Source organism: Rattus norvegicus, chromosome 7 (genome assembly GCF_021556685.1).
Source record: "Rattus norvegicus strain SHRSP/BbbUtx chromosome 7, alternate assembly SHRSP_T2T, whole genome shotgun sequence".
NCBI lineage: Eukaryota > Metazoa > Chordata > Mammalia > Rodentia > Muridae > Rattus > Rattus norvegicus.
In genome coordinates, this window is record NC_141540.1 from 125,056,080 (window position 1) to 125,070,387 (window position 14,308).

The window sequence follows — 14,308 nt, forward strand, 5'->3', positions numbered from 1 at the left end:
TCAATGCTGTCCTTATAAGTGTTGCCTTGGCTATGGTGTCTGCTCATTTCAATAAAACCATAAGACAGTATCCTTGTCTGAGTCTTGCCTGTGGACTCGCAGGTGGCATTGTATAAATACCTGGAAGACACACTGGTGGTGACCTCTTGAATCTTCCAGGTCAGCATGGCTCCAACTGCATATGTAGCAAAGGACGACCTTGCTGGGCATCAATGGAAGGAGAAGCTCTTGGTCCTGCAAGGTTGGACCCCCAGTGTAGGGGCTTGTGGCGGGGAGAAGCAGTAAAGGGGGGTAGATGAGGAGGGGAACACCCTTATCGAAGGGGAGGGGGAAGGGTTAGGGAGCTTATGGACAGGAAACCGGAAAAGGGAATAACATTTGAAATGTAAATAAGAAATACCCAATTAAAAAAAATCTTCCAGGTCAGGCAGATCTGGGCCTGCTGCCTTGCCTCCCAGTCCCCAACTTTTGGCAACCCTGGCTCCCCACCATGCTTGTGTTAAAGCTATAACTAACTCCTAACACTTCCCTGAGCCCTGGTCTTGACTTGTGGGCTCCTTAGCTTAGCCAAGAAAACAGGGATGACAGAGTTCACTGTTTTATCCTCCCCCCTCCCTCTGTCTAGAGGGAGAGGCAGTGGTGTATGATTGGAAGGCTGGGCTCCATCTCCAACCAGATCTCTTAACAGCCATGTGCTCTTGGGTAAACCATGGCCTCTCTCTGAACCGGAGTTGCCTTGTGTGAAAAATGGGAATTTTCCTCTCCACTTGGGTTAAACAGCCAGAAGGGAGCCAAAGTGATGGATAAAGAACTAGACAAAGACCACAGCCAGCCTTGGCTACATTCTCCATTTCCACCAGCAGCCATGCCCCAGACAACCTGGATGCTTACCAAGCCCCTTCCTCCCACTGGGCTTGTGCTGGACTACATTACCCAGACTCCCTTGCAATCTGATGTAGCCCAGTGAAGTCCTACTCAATAGAGATGAAATAAGTGAGATGCAGATGAGCCTGGTTCTGATGGATGCTTGGGTTCTCCGATGATCGGGAGAGGCTCAAGCAACAGTAGTCTTGGAGGCCATGTCCTCAAGCTTCCATGTGGCTCTTGAGTATTTTATAACTGGTGCCATGAATCTTTTCCCACTGGCCATGCCATCCAAAAGCCCAGAGCTAAAGGATCACCAAGAAATGAGGACCCGGGTAGCTGAGGTGGCCTGAGGTCCAGTGGGAGATGGGGCCCCACTGGGCTCGGTAGACAGCAGAGTGGGTCATGCTGTCACCCCTAGGTACCAGCTTAGTCCTTCCCTGAGTAAACTGAGAGAGTGTGTTGGACCCGGGTTTCCTCAGAGCTCTGATTTGAAAGCGTCTATGGGTCAGCATGCCGTGCCCAGAGGGAGCTGTGCCAGATGCTGGGAAGTTCTAGGCTGTTTAATTTCCAGGAACAGACAGGGTTCCCATTCTCTCAGGCACTGGGGGAGAAGGCGAGCTGTGCCTGCTGCCCAGATAGACTTTAGCTATGCAGGGTAACAAAGGTCATCTTGCCCCTGGATTTCCGAATGCCTCTAAGGAACTCCTTACTCGAGAGTAAAATGCTTCAGACACGCTTAGCTAGATGTTGGTCAAGCAGCCTCTGTGAGAAAGAGTAAAATCACACAGGAGGAACATCAACCTCAGGCAGACATACCCTGGGTTTGGTGTAACATACAGAGTAGTGATGGCGTGGTGGGAAGGTGGACAAGAAACATTAGTGCTTGCTGCCCACACACCCACTGTGGCCTGCTCTTGGCTATGTGTTTCCAATCCCCTTTGGTCCGTACATACCAGGAGTGCATACATACACATTCGCCAGGATGTGTAGTCTCCAGGCCACAGACTGACAGGCTGAACTAGGGAATCATGCATGACAGGCGTGGGGGCAAGGCTGAGATTTCTGAGGGAATCAGATGAGGGGAACTTTTGGTGTTAGCAGCAGGAAGGCCAGGCAGAGAGATGCTTGGTTTTGTGCTGAACCAATCACTCTTCATGCTAATGTTTGCAGAGCACTGGTCTTGTTAGCAGGCTTTTTCTGTTTTCCGTTTTCTGTTTTTTTTTTTTCTTAGTGTTGGAGATGAAACCTGGGTCTTGCCAATGCTAGGCAAAACCTCTGGTGCTGAGGCTCAGGTGCGCGAACAAGCTGGACAGCTTCGTAGAACATGACTGGCTTCGCTCACAGCTCTGAAGGTTGGCGGCTGCAATTCAGGTGTGCACTGGGCCAGGGCTCCTGGAATCCTTGAGGGAATCTGGTCCAGGCACTTTCCAGGTCTTGGTGGGTCCTTGGCTCTCTCCTTCATCGCCCCTGTCTCTGCTCCTGCCCTCATTTGCCTGCCCACTGGGTCTCCTCCACATTGTGTGGCTCAGACCTCTGTCCCAAACACTAACTTTGCTGTTGTAAAGCACAAAGAAGGGGGTCTGGGGAGATGGCTGATTTAATAATGTGTTCTCTGCCCAAGATCTGAGTTCGGTCCCCACACTCTTGTAAAAACGAGGTGCTGTGGCAAACACCTGCAATCCCAGGGCTCTGAACTTTGGAGAGGAGAGACAGGCACTTACTCTCTAGCAAATCTAGCCCAATTGGTGAGACCCTGTCTCAGAAACTGAGGTAGAGGTAGAGGGTGATTGAGAGATAGCATCCGAGACTGCCCCCTGGATACCACACACACTAGAACACAGGCACACCACACACACACACACACACACACACACACACACACACACACACACGAATGCACACATTCATGCACACATGCACGAATGCACACTTGCACGCACTGGCACATGCATAGGCATGTGCCCATAAACTAGGCTGGGCTTGGTAATTCTAGCACTCAAGGCAAAGACAAGAGGATTGCCACAAATTTGAGGCCAACCTGGGTTACATAGCAAGTTCCAGGCTAGCCAGGGCTTTACAGCAAGACCCTCAAAACTCCTAAACAAAACCAATAAACAAAAGTCAAACTAGAAAGGGGAGTCTTAAGCACTCCCAGCTTCCCAGGGAGCGGTAGCCGAGACAGGATGACTCTGTGCAGGGAGCTGATCTCAGTAGTGTCAGATAACGAAATGAATCTCAAAAAAGTCTTTACATCCACAAAGCCTGGATCCTCAACACCCAAGAGGCTGATCGGAGTCTGGGTTTCTGTAGGCTGCCCACCCTTGTGGGAACAAGCCCCTCCACCCTCAGCTGAGGCCACACAGCCCCCGCTTTGAGACAACTGCACCAAGAAGAGAGGCTCCCCAATCGAGCCAGCAACTGGTCTGTCACTAGGCACTCGTACACATTTCATAAGAGTCTGAATCCTTTCTCAGGGGGACATTTTAATCAATGTGTTTTATAGAAGAAAACTCTTTGTTTTGAAATGAACGCTTTTGTGGATGTAATTTAACAGCAGAAGCTTAATAGGTGAACAATTCTGCACTGTTCAAAATAATTCACAGCTGCAGAGGAAGTGTTCGATTTTAAAAAAGCAGCCAAGGTAAGAGGGTAGCTGTCTGAACGGTGGAATACTAGAAGCCAACCCGTGGTGGTCTGGCTGTGTAGGCCTGTAGTGTTAGCTACTGGACAGGCTGAGGTAGGAAGGAGGGTCTCATGTTCAAGTCCTTCCTGAGGACGTAATGAAACCCTGTCTCAAAACAGAGACAAAAGAAAAAGGCAGGGTTTGTAGCAATGAGCATTGGTTACACACACTGTGGTCCTTGAGGCTGCACTGGCTGGTTTTCTGTCAGCTTGACACAGCAAGGGTCATCTGGGAGGAGGGGAGATCAGTTGAGAAAATGCCTCTCACAAGTCTCTGGGTCATTTTCTTGATTAATGATTGATGTGAGGGCTGGAGAGATGGCTCAGCCGTTAAAGGCTAGGCTCACAACCAAAATGATTGATGTGGGAGGGTCCAGGTCTCTATGAGTGGCACTGCCTGGACAGATAGACTTGGACTGTATAGGAAATCAGGCTTGAGCAAGCTGGTAAGCAGAATGACTCCATGGTTTCTGATTCAACTCCTTCCTCTGGGATCCTGCCCTGACTTCTTCAAAGTTGAACTGTGATGAAGATGTGTAACCCAAACGATGATAATGGTGATGACGACGATGACGATGACAATGACGACGACGACGACGATGATGATGATGATGATGACTATGATGAACAACCTTTCCTCTCCAAGGTGGTTGCTTTTGGCCATCGTTTTATCACAAAAGAAAGCACACGAGATGGAGGCCCTGGGCTCAGACCCTAGTACTGCAAATAAATTACAAAACCCCAGCCAGTCATGGAGTAACCAAGGCAGGTTCTCCTTGGTGGCACTGGGCTGCATTTGCAGCAGGGACACTGACATTATCCTCTTTGGGTTTCAGATGCTCTGGTGAATTGGATCTTTTCCCCCTGCTTCCTCAGTACCACTTTGAAAAGCAATTTAAGATTATTAGTGAGGGGGCTGGAAAAGTGTCTCAGTGGGTAAGAGCATTGACTGCTCTTCTCAAGGACCCAGGTTCAATTCCCAGCAGTTCACAACTGTCTGTAACGCTAGTTCCACAGGACCCGACACCCTCACACAGCCCTGTATGCAGGCGAAGTACGAATGCAGATAAAAGCAAGTATATTATTTTTAAAGCGATTATTAGTGTTCTTTCTGGTCAGAGATGACCAGCAATGGCCGCCATGGGTGAAGGGCACTGGCTGCCCAACTTCGCCTGGCCACTTTCCTCACTTCCTGCACTGTTGGCTTAGCCAGCCCCTGGCTTAAGCCTCTGGGACGTATGGGACAGGCAGGTCTCTGCCACTCTCTCAGGAGGGATGCCTGTTGGAGTTGGCAGGAGCCTGGCTTGTAATGAGTCTGGACTGAGACCTATCTGTCATTCCTTTGCACACCCCCTGCTGCTATAGAAGCTTCTGGATAACTTGGGGGATCTTCTCTCAGTAGTCCGTGAGTCTACATACAGCTTCCTTACAACCACCTCTTCAAAGATCCAACAGCTTACATCATAACTTCTGGGGCATAGAGTGTGGACGAATCTTTTAGGGACACTATTCAGCTTGATGGAGTCTTGACAAGGACCCTGGAGGGACAAGATTGGGGGTCTCTGCAGGGCTGTACCCTGAGAAAGACATGGGTCTCCAGAGCAATACTGGGCGGTGGGAGAGTGGGGGAAGACATACTTTCTGAGGGACCAGCTCATTGTCAGAGCCCCTCCCCTCTGTCCATACTGTACCCTCCTTGCTCTGACTCCCAGCATTCTGCCTGTCAGTTCTGAGCTGTCACAGCTCGTTTCTTTTTCTAGACACCCTTTATTCTCTGCCACCACTAGATCCCTTTGCAGCTGTGGTTTCCCGTGAGTCTCCTGAGGTCAGGAGCCCCGTAAGTCTCAATCAAGGCACTCTGGGTGTAGAGCAGTACACAGATTTCAAAAGCAATTTTACCGGCTGCAGAAGTTGGGTCCCTCTGACAACAGAACAGACTAGCAGAGAGCAGTGAGCTCCCCACTCCTGGTGGCATGCAGCCCGTATCACAGGAACAAATTATCTATGTCTCCTGCCCCTCAAGACTCTGGGTGACAACCTATTCTTCCTCAGGCATTCCTGTAGTTCCCGAAAAAAAAAACGAGAGACCACAGCATCCCAGTGTTTGTAACGTGCAGATACATGCTGCAGAAGGAAGGGCAAGTAGTCATTATTGACTCCAGACATTAGACGGAGAGCCACAAATAGACATCTCTAACAACTGTTTCTGCCTGCAGGGCCCGCCGCCCTCTCTTCCCTTCTCACATCTCGCCACCTCCTGCTCTGGGAATTGGATATCTGCCAGTCGCTTGGTTATTTCCTGGGGAATTAATGAGAAGGTGGGTTGTCCGAATGCTGGCAGGATGTTATTCTGAAAGCATGTGTGTCCCCCCTCATGCGAGCGGCCAGGTCCCACGTACAGAGGCTGGCCTCCTTTTTGGAATCGGCAGCAGGTAGAAGAGCTGTGAACGATGAGGGCCTCTGGATGAGAGACGCCCTGGCAAAGCTGGGGCTTCAGCCTGAGTGCAGTGCACGGTCTCTGCTATGCACCCGGCTGGGGACAGATGTGTCCTAACATCTGTGCCCACTCAGCCTCTGTTTCCCGAACCTCACCTCTCCCTCTCTTACCTGCCCACTCCCACCTCCCCGCAAAGCTCTGTGATAAGATGCTCAGCTCCTGGAGGGGTGGGCAGGGATTAATCTGAATGCTATAGAAGAAACTAGAAGGAAAAACTGGACGTTATAGAGAGGATCTACTAAGCTGCCTTAGGAATTATAGAATGACACAAAGTGTAATTTAGCCAGAGGAGTGCTCAAAGCTGAGGAGTGTACAAAAGGAGAGGAGGCTGGATCTCTGATCTTGAGGTCACCCAGGTCTACAGAGTGAGCTCCAACACCTCCAGAGCTGCACAGTGGAACTCTGTCCTGGAGGTGGGGAAGGGGGGAGAAGACTCATTCACTCAGGTGCTGCTGGTTAGGCTCCATTCACACAGCAAAAGGAGACAGCCTTGGCTCCCAGCTGGCCATCAGGCCCCTGAGGAAAGAGTCTCTACAGGACTGCTCAAAGGGGACAGCTCTGGGTCAGGGCTGCATTAAGTAGGTCCTGCTCCTTCATTAGAGCCTGTGCCTTGAATCAGGCAGGCAGGACAACCCTGGTGACAGCCCAGGACAAGCAGCACTGCTGGTCTGTCTCGGGATAACGATGGCAGTATTTCTACACTGCATAGCTCACTTCTGTGGACCATGGGCAACTGCTTGAAGCATCAGATGGGGCCGTACACCTGTATACGCAAAGATTTCCATTCAGGGCTGCTTCCTTTCTGTGCATTATTCAGAACAGGTTGTATGCTATTATTACAGAGTTCTTTCTTTATTAACCTCCGTGTGCTTGGAAAGCTTTCCCTAAGCCGGAGCTCTGCATCACTCCTCAGCCCACACCAGCCTTCAGGAGCATTCGTTCCCATCACTAAGTCCCTTCCCTTCCTGCCCTGGAGACCTACTGGCCCCCTGACCTTGAATGTGTTGGTGTTCTCTTGAAGCCCGCCCTTGGCCAGGATGCACCTCCCAACCTTCCTGCTTTTCAGAGCTTAAGAGGCCCAGGCTAGCCCACGAGGTTCCCACTCAAGCCCCAGGCTGTCAGAAAAGCCCACACCTGTCTTCCAAAGGCATCAGAACCCGTTTGCCTCTCTCCACCACCACTCCACTGGCCCTTCCGCACCACTCCAAATCCTTATAAATCCCTCGTCTCCAAACCTTCCTGAGCCATCCTGCCTTATAGAAGAGTATAGCTGAAGTTCTTTACAAGGTCCTCAGAGCCCACTGCAGGGTCTCCCTGTGTCTCCTCTCACGTGACCTCCTGGACTCTCCTCCCTGCTTCATGGACCAATAGCACCCACCTTGAGATTCCCTTGACAATGTGCAAGGCACCCCCACCTCAGGACCTTTCCTCTTGACATTCCTCTTCTTGGTGGTTGTGGTGGTTTGAATATGCTTGGCCTAGGGAGAGGCACTTTTAGGAGATGTGGCTTTGCTGGAGGAGGTGTGTCTTTGTTGGAGGTCGTGTGTCACTGTCGGGGTGGGCTCCTCCTATCCACCTAAGAACAGTCTGCTCCTGGCTTCTTTTGGATGAAGATTGTACTGGCTGGTTTTGTGTGTCCACTTGACACAAGCTGGAGTTATCACAGAGAAAGGAGCCTCCCTTGAGGAAATGCCGCCATGAGAGATCCAGCTGTAAGGCATTTTCTCAATTAGTGATCAAGGATGCGAGGGCTCATTGTGGGTGGTGCCATCCCTGGGCACTCTGTGTTCTATAAGAAAGCAGGCTGAGCAAGCCAGGGGAGCAAGCCAGTAAGCAACATCCCTCCATGGCCTCTGCATCAGCTCCTGCTTCCTGACCTGCTTCAGTTCCTGTCCTGACCTCCTTTGGTGATGAACAGCAATGTGGAAGTGTAAGCTGAATAAACCCTTTCCTCCCCAACTTGCTTCTTGGTCATGACATTTGTGCAGGACTAGAAACCCTGACTAAGACAAAGATGTAGAACTCTCAACCCCTCCAGTGCCATGCTTTTCTAGACTTTGCTGTGCTTCCTGCCATGATGATAATGGCCTGAAACTCTGAACCTGTAAGCCAGCCCCAAGTCAAAGTTGCCTTGGTCACGGTGTCTGTTCACCAAAGTAAAACCCAAACTAAGAGTTGCCATGCTCCAAGATACCCACTGGGCTCACACCTTCACCTGCTTTCATTTGGGCATGGCCCTTCCCCACACTGCACTCTCTTGTCTTACTCTACTCCCAGAGTGCCCACTACCTTCCATCGCACGATATTTAATTAGTTATTGTTGCTTCCCCATCTTCTACTTTTGGAGTGGCCACTCCTTCAAGGGCATACAGTGGGCGGTCACTATATGTGTGTGAGATCTTAAGTAAACAGATGGGAGTGTATAAAAAGGTGTGTGCACAGCTGACCCCAGCTAGCATTTTATTTTTTTTTTATTTTTATTTTTTTTTAAGGAGTTGTTTTTTTTTTTTTTTTTTTTTTTTTTTGGTTCTTTTTTTCGGAGCTGGGGACCGAACCCAGGGCCTTGCGCTTCCTAGGTAAGCGCTCTACCACTGAGCTAAATCCCCAGCCCAGCTAGCATTTTATGACACTAGTTGTCATAGGTGTCATTGCTAATCTTCCTGACCCTCAGCATTGCCATCCACAGAAGGAGATGACAGTGTGACCAACTTCTGAGGTTAGTTATGAAGAAGCAAGGCAATGGACTATCACAGTGCCCAGTGCCGTGCTGGAAGAAAAGCCTGCATTTCCCTGTGAGAGCCACATCACCAGGATGCTGGATTCTGACGGTTATGGCTTTTAATGGTGTCAATGAAGCTAGGCAAACATGAACATGCTAACTCGTGTGGTGCTTGCTCAGGACCTTGGGAGCATCTGTCTTTCCTGGGGTGGCTCCCTCCTCACCTGTCCATCAATGAGAACATGGGTGAATCTCTCTGTTCAGCTGTGATGTAATGCTACTCACAAGCCACCCAGCCAGACTTCTAAGACTGTCACTGAAGGTTAGGGGCTGGAGACTTACCCCCAGGGAACCGAGGACTGAGGAACAAGGGCTGAAGGAAACACAGGAGACAGACATCACAGCTTTGCCAGTACCTTGATATCCAGCCTGCTGCCCGGGATGTGGGTGGGTGTGTGGATGGGTACAAATGGACGTGTGTACAGTGTATTGGCTACCTTACACATTGGGTGTTAACATACCTGACAAGAACAACTTAAGACAAGAGGAGTTCCTTTTGGCTCACAGCTCAAGGACACAGTCCACCGTGGAGGGAAGGGCATAGGGCAGAAAGATGAGGCAGCTGGTCACAGTGTGTCTGCAGTCGGGATGCAAAGAGAAATGAACACAGGTGCTCAGATCTCTTTATTACACTTGATCTTAGTCAAAGACTGTGGAGTGATCAACTTCTCCTTTTTGTTCAGTCCAGGACCCCCCAGCATAAGAGGTGGTCCCATCTACATTTAGGAAGCCTTCCCTCCTGAGTTAAATCTTCATGGAAATGTTTTATATGCACATGGCTAAGTGTGTTTCCATGTTGATTCTAAATCCAATCAGGTTGACAATGAAGATTAATCATCACAGACAAATAAATGGATAAGCAGATGGATAGATGGATGGACAGATGTGTGTAGGTGTGTAAATATCTATGTCCTTAAGTATGGATAGATAGATAGATAGATAGATAGATAGATAGATAGATAGATAGATATGTAGGTAGGTAGTATAGTTTGAGTAAGAATGTCCCATGGGCTGGAGAGATAGCTCAGTGGTTAAGAGCACTGTCTGCTCTTTCAGAGGACCAGGGTTAAGTCCCCAGCACCCACATTGCAGCTCACAACTGTGTATAACTTCAGTTCCATGGGATCGGACATGGATACACACATAGGTAAAACACCAATGCACATAAAAATAAAAGTAAAGGAATAAAAAAAAAAACCCTGGGAATATATTTGAATGTTCAGTCACCAGAGAGTGGCACTATTTGAGAAGGATTAGGAGGTGTGATCTTGTAGAGGAAGTGTGACCCTTGGGGTGGACTTTGAGGTTTCAAAAGCCCATACCACCAGATCCAGTCTCTCTCTCTCTCTCTCTCTCTCTCTCTCTCTCTCTCTCTCTCTCTCTGCCTATGGATCAGGATGTAGTTCTCAATTACTTTAGCACCATGTCTCCTGCATGCCACCATGCTCCCTGACATAATAATATCGAACTAACCTCTGAAACTGTAAGCAAGCCTCAAATTAAATACTTTCTCTTATAAGAGTTATAACAGGTCATAGTGCCTGTTTTAGGGTTTCATTGCTGTGAAGAGATATCATAACCAAGGCAACTCTTACAAAGGAAATATTTAATTGGGGCTGGCTTACAGGTTCAGAAGTTCAGTCCATTATCATTAGGGCGGGAAGCATGGCAGCATCCAGGCAGACATGGTGCTGGAGGGGCTGAGAGTTCCACCTCTTGATCCCAAGGCAGCCAGGAAGGGGCTCTCTCTTCCACACTGGGTGGAGCTTGAGCACTAGGAGTCCTCAAAGCTCACCTCCACAGTGATACATTTCCTCCAACAAGGCTCCACCTATTTTAACAAGGACACACCTCCTAATAGTGTTACTCCCTGTGGGTCAAGCAATCAAACACATGAGTCTATGGGGCCAAACCTATTCAAACCTCTGCAGTGTCTCTCACATCACTAAAACAGTGACTAAGACATAAATATATATGGTTGGATAGATGGTGAGTGGGTGAGTGAATGGATGGATGTGGATAGATGGATAGGTAGGTAGGTGGGTAGAGGGAGAGAAGGATGGATGGATGGATGGATGGTGGATGGATGGATGATCGATGAGTGTTGGATGGATGATTGGATGGGGAATGGATGATAGATGGATGATAGATGGATGGTAGATCGATGGTGGATGATGATCAGTGGGTGGTGGATGGATGGTGGATGGATGGATGGTGGATGGATGGATGGTGGATGGATGGATGGATGGATGGATGGATGGTGGATGGATGGATGGATGATCGATGAGTGATGGATGGATGATTGGATGGGGAATGGATGATAGATGGGTGGTAGATGGATGGCGGATGATGATCAATGGGTGGTGGTTGGCTGGTTGGATGGAGGATGGATGAATGTAAATATGTGTAGTCTAGGGAAGGGCAAGAAAACTAGTAATTCCATCAAGAATTACTAGAAAAAAAATGACAAAGGTTTTGTCTGTAGGCTTAGCTGTGTCTACTCTCTGTCTCTGTGTGGTGGTGGACACATTTTGCCTTTCCCTCTTGAGACTATTTTTTCCCCATTACCAAAGGAGGTATTTGCACTGGATTCTCACTAATGTTCCCTCCATATCCCAGTCTCAATGAGCCCACGATTCTGTATGTGCTGAGGGCCACGGTCCTGGAGGACTGTGGTGATTTCCAGACTGCCTACCCTGGGCAGTCTTACTACTTCCTCACCCAAACATAAGTTCCGATCTCTTCCCCATGAATCTGAACTGGTCCTGAGGCTGATGGGACCTTGTAGAAATGGTGCATCACCCCCTGTCAGGATCCAGCCATCACCATGTGAGGGAGCTCAACATAAAAAGAGACCCATGGAAGAGAGCTATAGTTCTCCATCCCATAGCTGCCGGCACTACCCACCAGCCATGGAAGGTCCTGTAGAGACTCACACCATCATACCCCCATGCCCCAGACATATCCACCACAACCAAGAGCAACAGAAGTGCAAGCATGGCTCACAGCTTTGCCACAGGCGACTGCCTGGTCTATGTCATGCTGGCTCAACAGAATTCTCCACAGCCAATACTTTAGAACCAACAGAAATTTTTGTGCTTGTAGTTCTGGCTGTTGGGAAGTCCAAGATGGAGTCTAGCATCTTTCTGCCCCCTCAAATTGAGGAAGATAAAGGGCAGGGCGTGTGGTGGCATCAGTCCAGTCCTGAAGGTACAGCTACTGTGATTTAAGCATGTTCTGGAAGCCCTCCCTTCATAGCATAGTCACACTGGGGACCAAGTTTCCCACTGAGCAATGCTGGGGGCCTTTCAAAGCAAAGTCCCAGTTTTAACTGGAATGACTAAGTGCACAGGGAGCGACTGTAAACCACTGTCCAGAGGAGGCTTTGGCTGAAAAGTGGATTTTTAAGCAACATAAATAAGCTGAATGCATCCATAGATTTTACGCAAATGCCAAATGGGTTAACATATGCATGGTTTGCTTTCTTGGCAGCCTCTTTGGTTCGGTTTTTCTGTTTTCTTTGGCTCCCACTTCTCTTTCCCACCCAGCCCATCCTTGGGCCAACCGAGCTCTGATTTATTCTTCTGAGGTTTATGGTGCCATGCACCAGTGTTCACAGATGTGTTTAGAGAGGTACCAGGGGTCACGGTGCTATAAAAACATGACCGACCGTGTGTTTTTTTGTCATCTTAGGTCTGCTCTGCTTCGTTAATTGACGGTTCCCTGTGACGGTCCTTTCAAGTCCACTGCACGACATCCTTCCGTGCATCCCCCCTAAGTGGTTGCATGGAATTTCAGGCCCCTCCATCCATCAGCGGTGGCCTGAGCCAGCCTGTGACGCCTGTGATGGTGGAACGTGCACGCCCCAGGGAGTTTACGAGTCGGCTATTAGAGTCAGCAAAGGTTCATAATGGAACTTCCCGTTAAACACGTGATGCTGCCATTGCCGCCCCTCCCCCGCTCCCGCAGCTCAGGGACCATCCTGAAAGAGGGGGATGGGAAGACTATTAGAGCTGGAGGTCAGAGAGAATTGAAATGAAGTAGTGCCTTCCGGTCACGACGGAACCGTTCTCTGCACGCATGAATGCACAGCAGCTGTGTTCTCCACACGCGAACCGATCAGTTAACTTTCCAACATGGAGAGAGGGAGCTCAGAGCCCCACCCTCAGCGGAGGAGTTATGGACACTCACTTGGTAGCCTCTGGGGAGGGAGAGTTGGTTTTCTTTCCGGGTGTCGCTGGACCCTGGTAGGCCAACCGTGCTCCTGTGGATCGCCGCATGCGAGAGAGAGTATATGCAGCTCAGTGGATCTTTCCTTTCTTTTAAAGAAGAGAGAGGGCATGAGGTTGAGAACATCTGAGGAGGAGGTGACGGTGGATCAGCGAGGATTTGGAGGAGGAGCAGAGAGAAAATACATAATCAACACACCCTGAACAAAATGCTCCAGGAATGAGTAACATTTTCAAAAACACATTATATCGAGAACAAGCGTAATAAGTGCTCAGGAGATCGATCGTGCCTTCTTGCCGTTGTAGGTGCTCTGGAAGTTGTTGACTGTTACCATGGAACACGACCCAGTGGTGCACGGCACATCTCTCCCAAGATGGCACTCGGGGATGACAATGTTGGCATTTCGAGCTGGCTATGAGCCGTGTGTGCCCCCATGGATCCTGTCACGCACCGCACCTCAGGGCCAGATGGGCTGTTTGGTTGACTGTCTAGACTTGAGCGAGTCACAGAGGGAACGTTAGCAACCCAGTCAACTTCAAGGTGCGTCATGTCTGTGGTAAACTGCGTCGTGAACGGCAGGATGAAGCTGGAAAAATGTTCTGAGATCTGGAAAGTCTTACTCGACCCGGAAGGAGGTCTCTCAAGCCAAGGAGTGACTGAGGCACCTACCCACACCATCGCTTCCACTTCCACCTCACTGCAGAGTGAAAATCACACCGAGCGTTCCGGATGGAAAACCCTATTAGTTACTGACACATCCTTTACGCCTGTCCCCTGTTGATAGGACACACCACACACACACACACACACACACACACACACACACACACACACACACAGATTTGTTCCCATCCAACACAGAATTCCATTCTGTTCGTGCTGGACCACAGGGCATATCCTTTTTGAATATATTTTCATATTGTTTCCAGAGTCTCACTGTTGAGAGGAAAGGGCTCTATCACCCAGCTTTCCCTCCAGCAACCCCACCACCTCTTTTCATGTAGACCAGGCTAGTTTCCAACTCTAGATTGACTCTTCTTCCTCTGCCTCTCAAGCAATGAGCTACCACCCTGTGTACCTTGTTGTCCCTCTTAATAAAAGCTTAACCTAAACACAGAATACTTAGTTGATGTGACAGGGAACTCCAGTTTATGCTATAAACATGGTCTGACTTTTTATGGAACAGTCAGCTCTGAATCTCTTCTCTAGCGTACAGAACAGTCGCCCCGCTCATGGGCTTGCCTACGGAGGAC

General features: G+C 49.4%; 1 long non-coding RNA gene across 1 annotated transcript; it reads left to right on the forward strand.

Annotated features, from left to right (window-relative positions):
* The first annotated feature begins 1,707 nt into the window (after window positions 1-1,707).
* LOC148004906 (uncharacterized) lies at window positions 1,708-14,178 on the forward strand. The gene is made up of 3 exons (XR_015624906.1): window positions 1,708-2,238; window positions 5,766-5,867; window positions 12,519-14,178. It is a non-coding gene; the product is annotated as an uncharacterized LOC148004906 (long non-coding RNA).
* The last annotated feature ends 130 nt before the right edge of the window (window positions 14,179-14,308 follow it).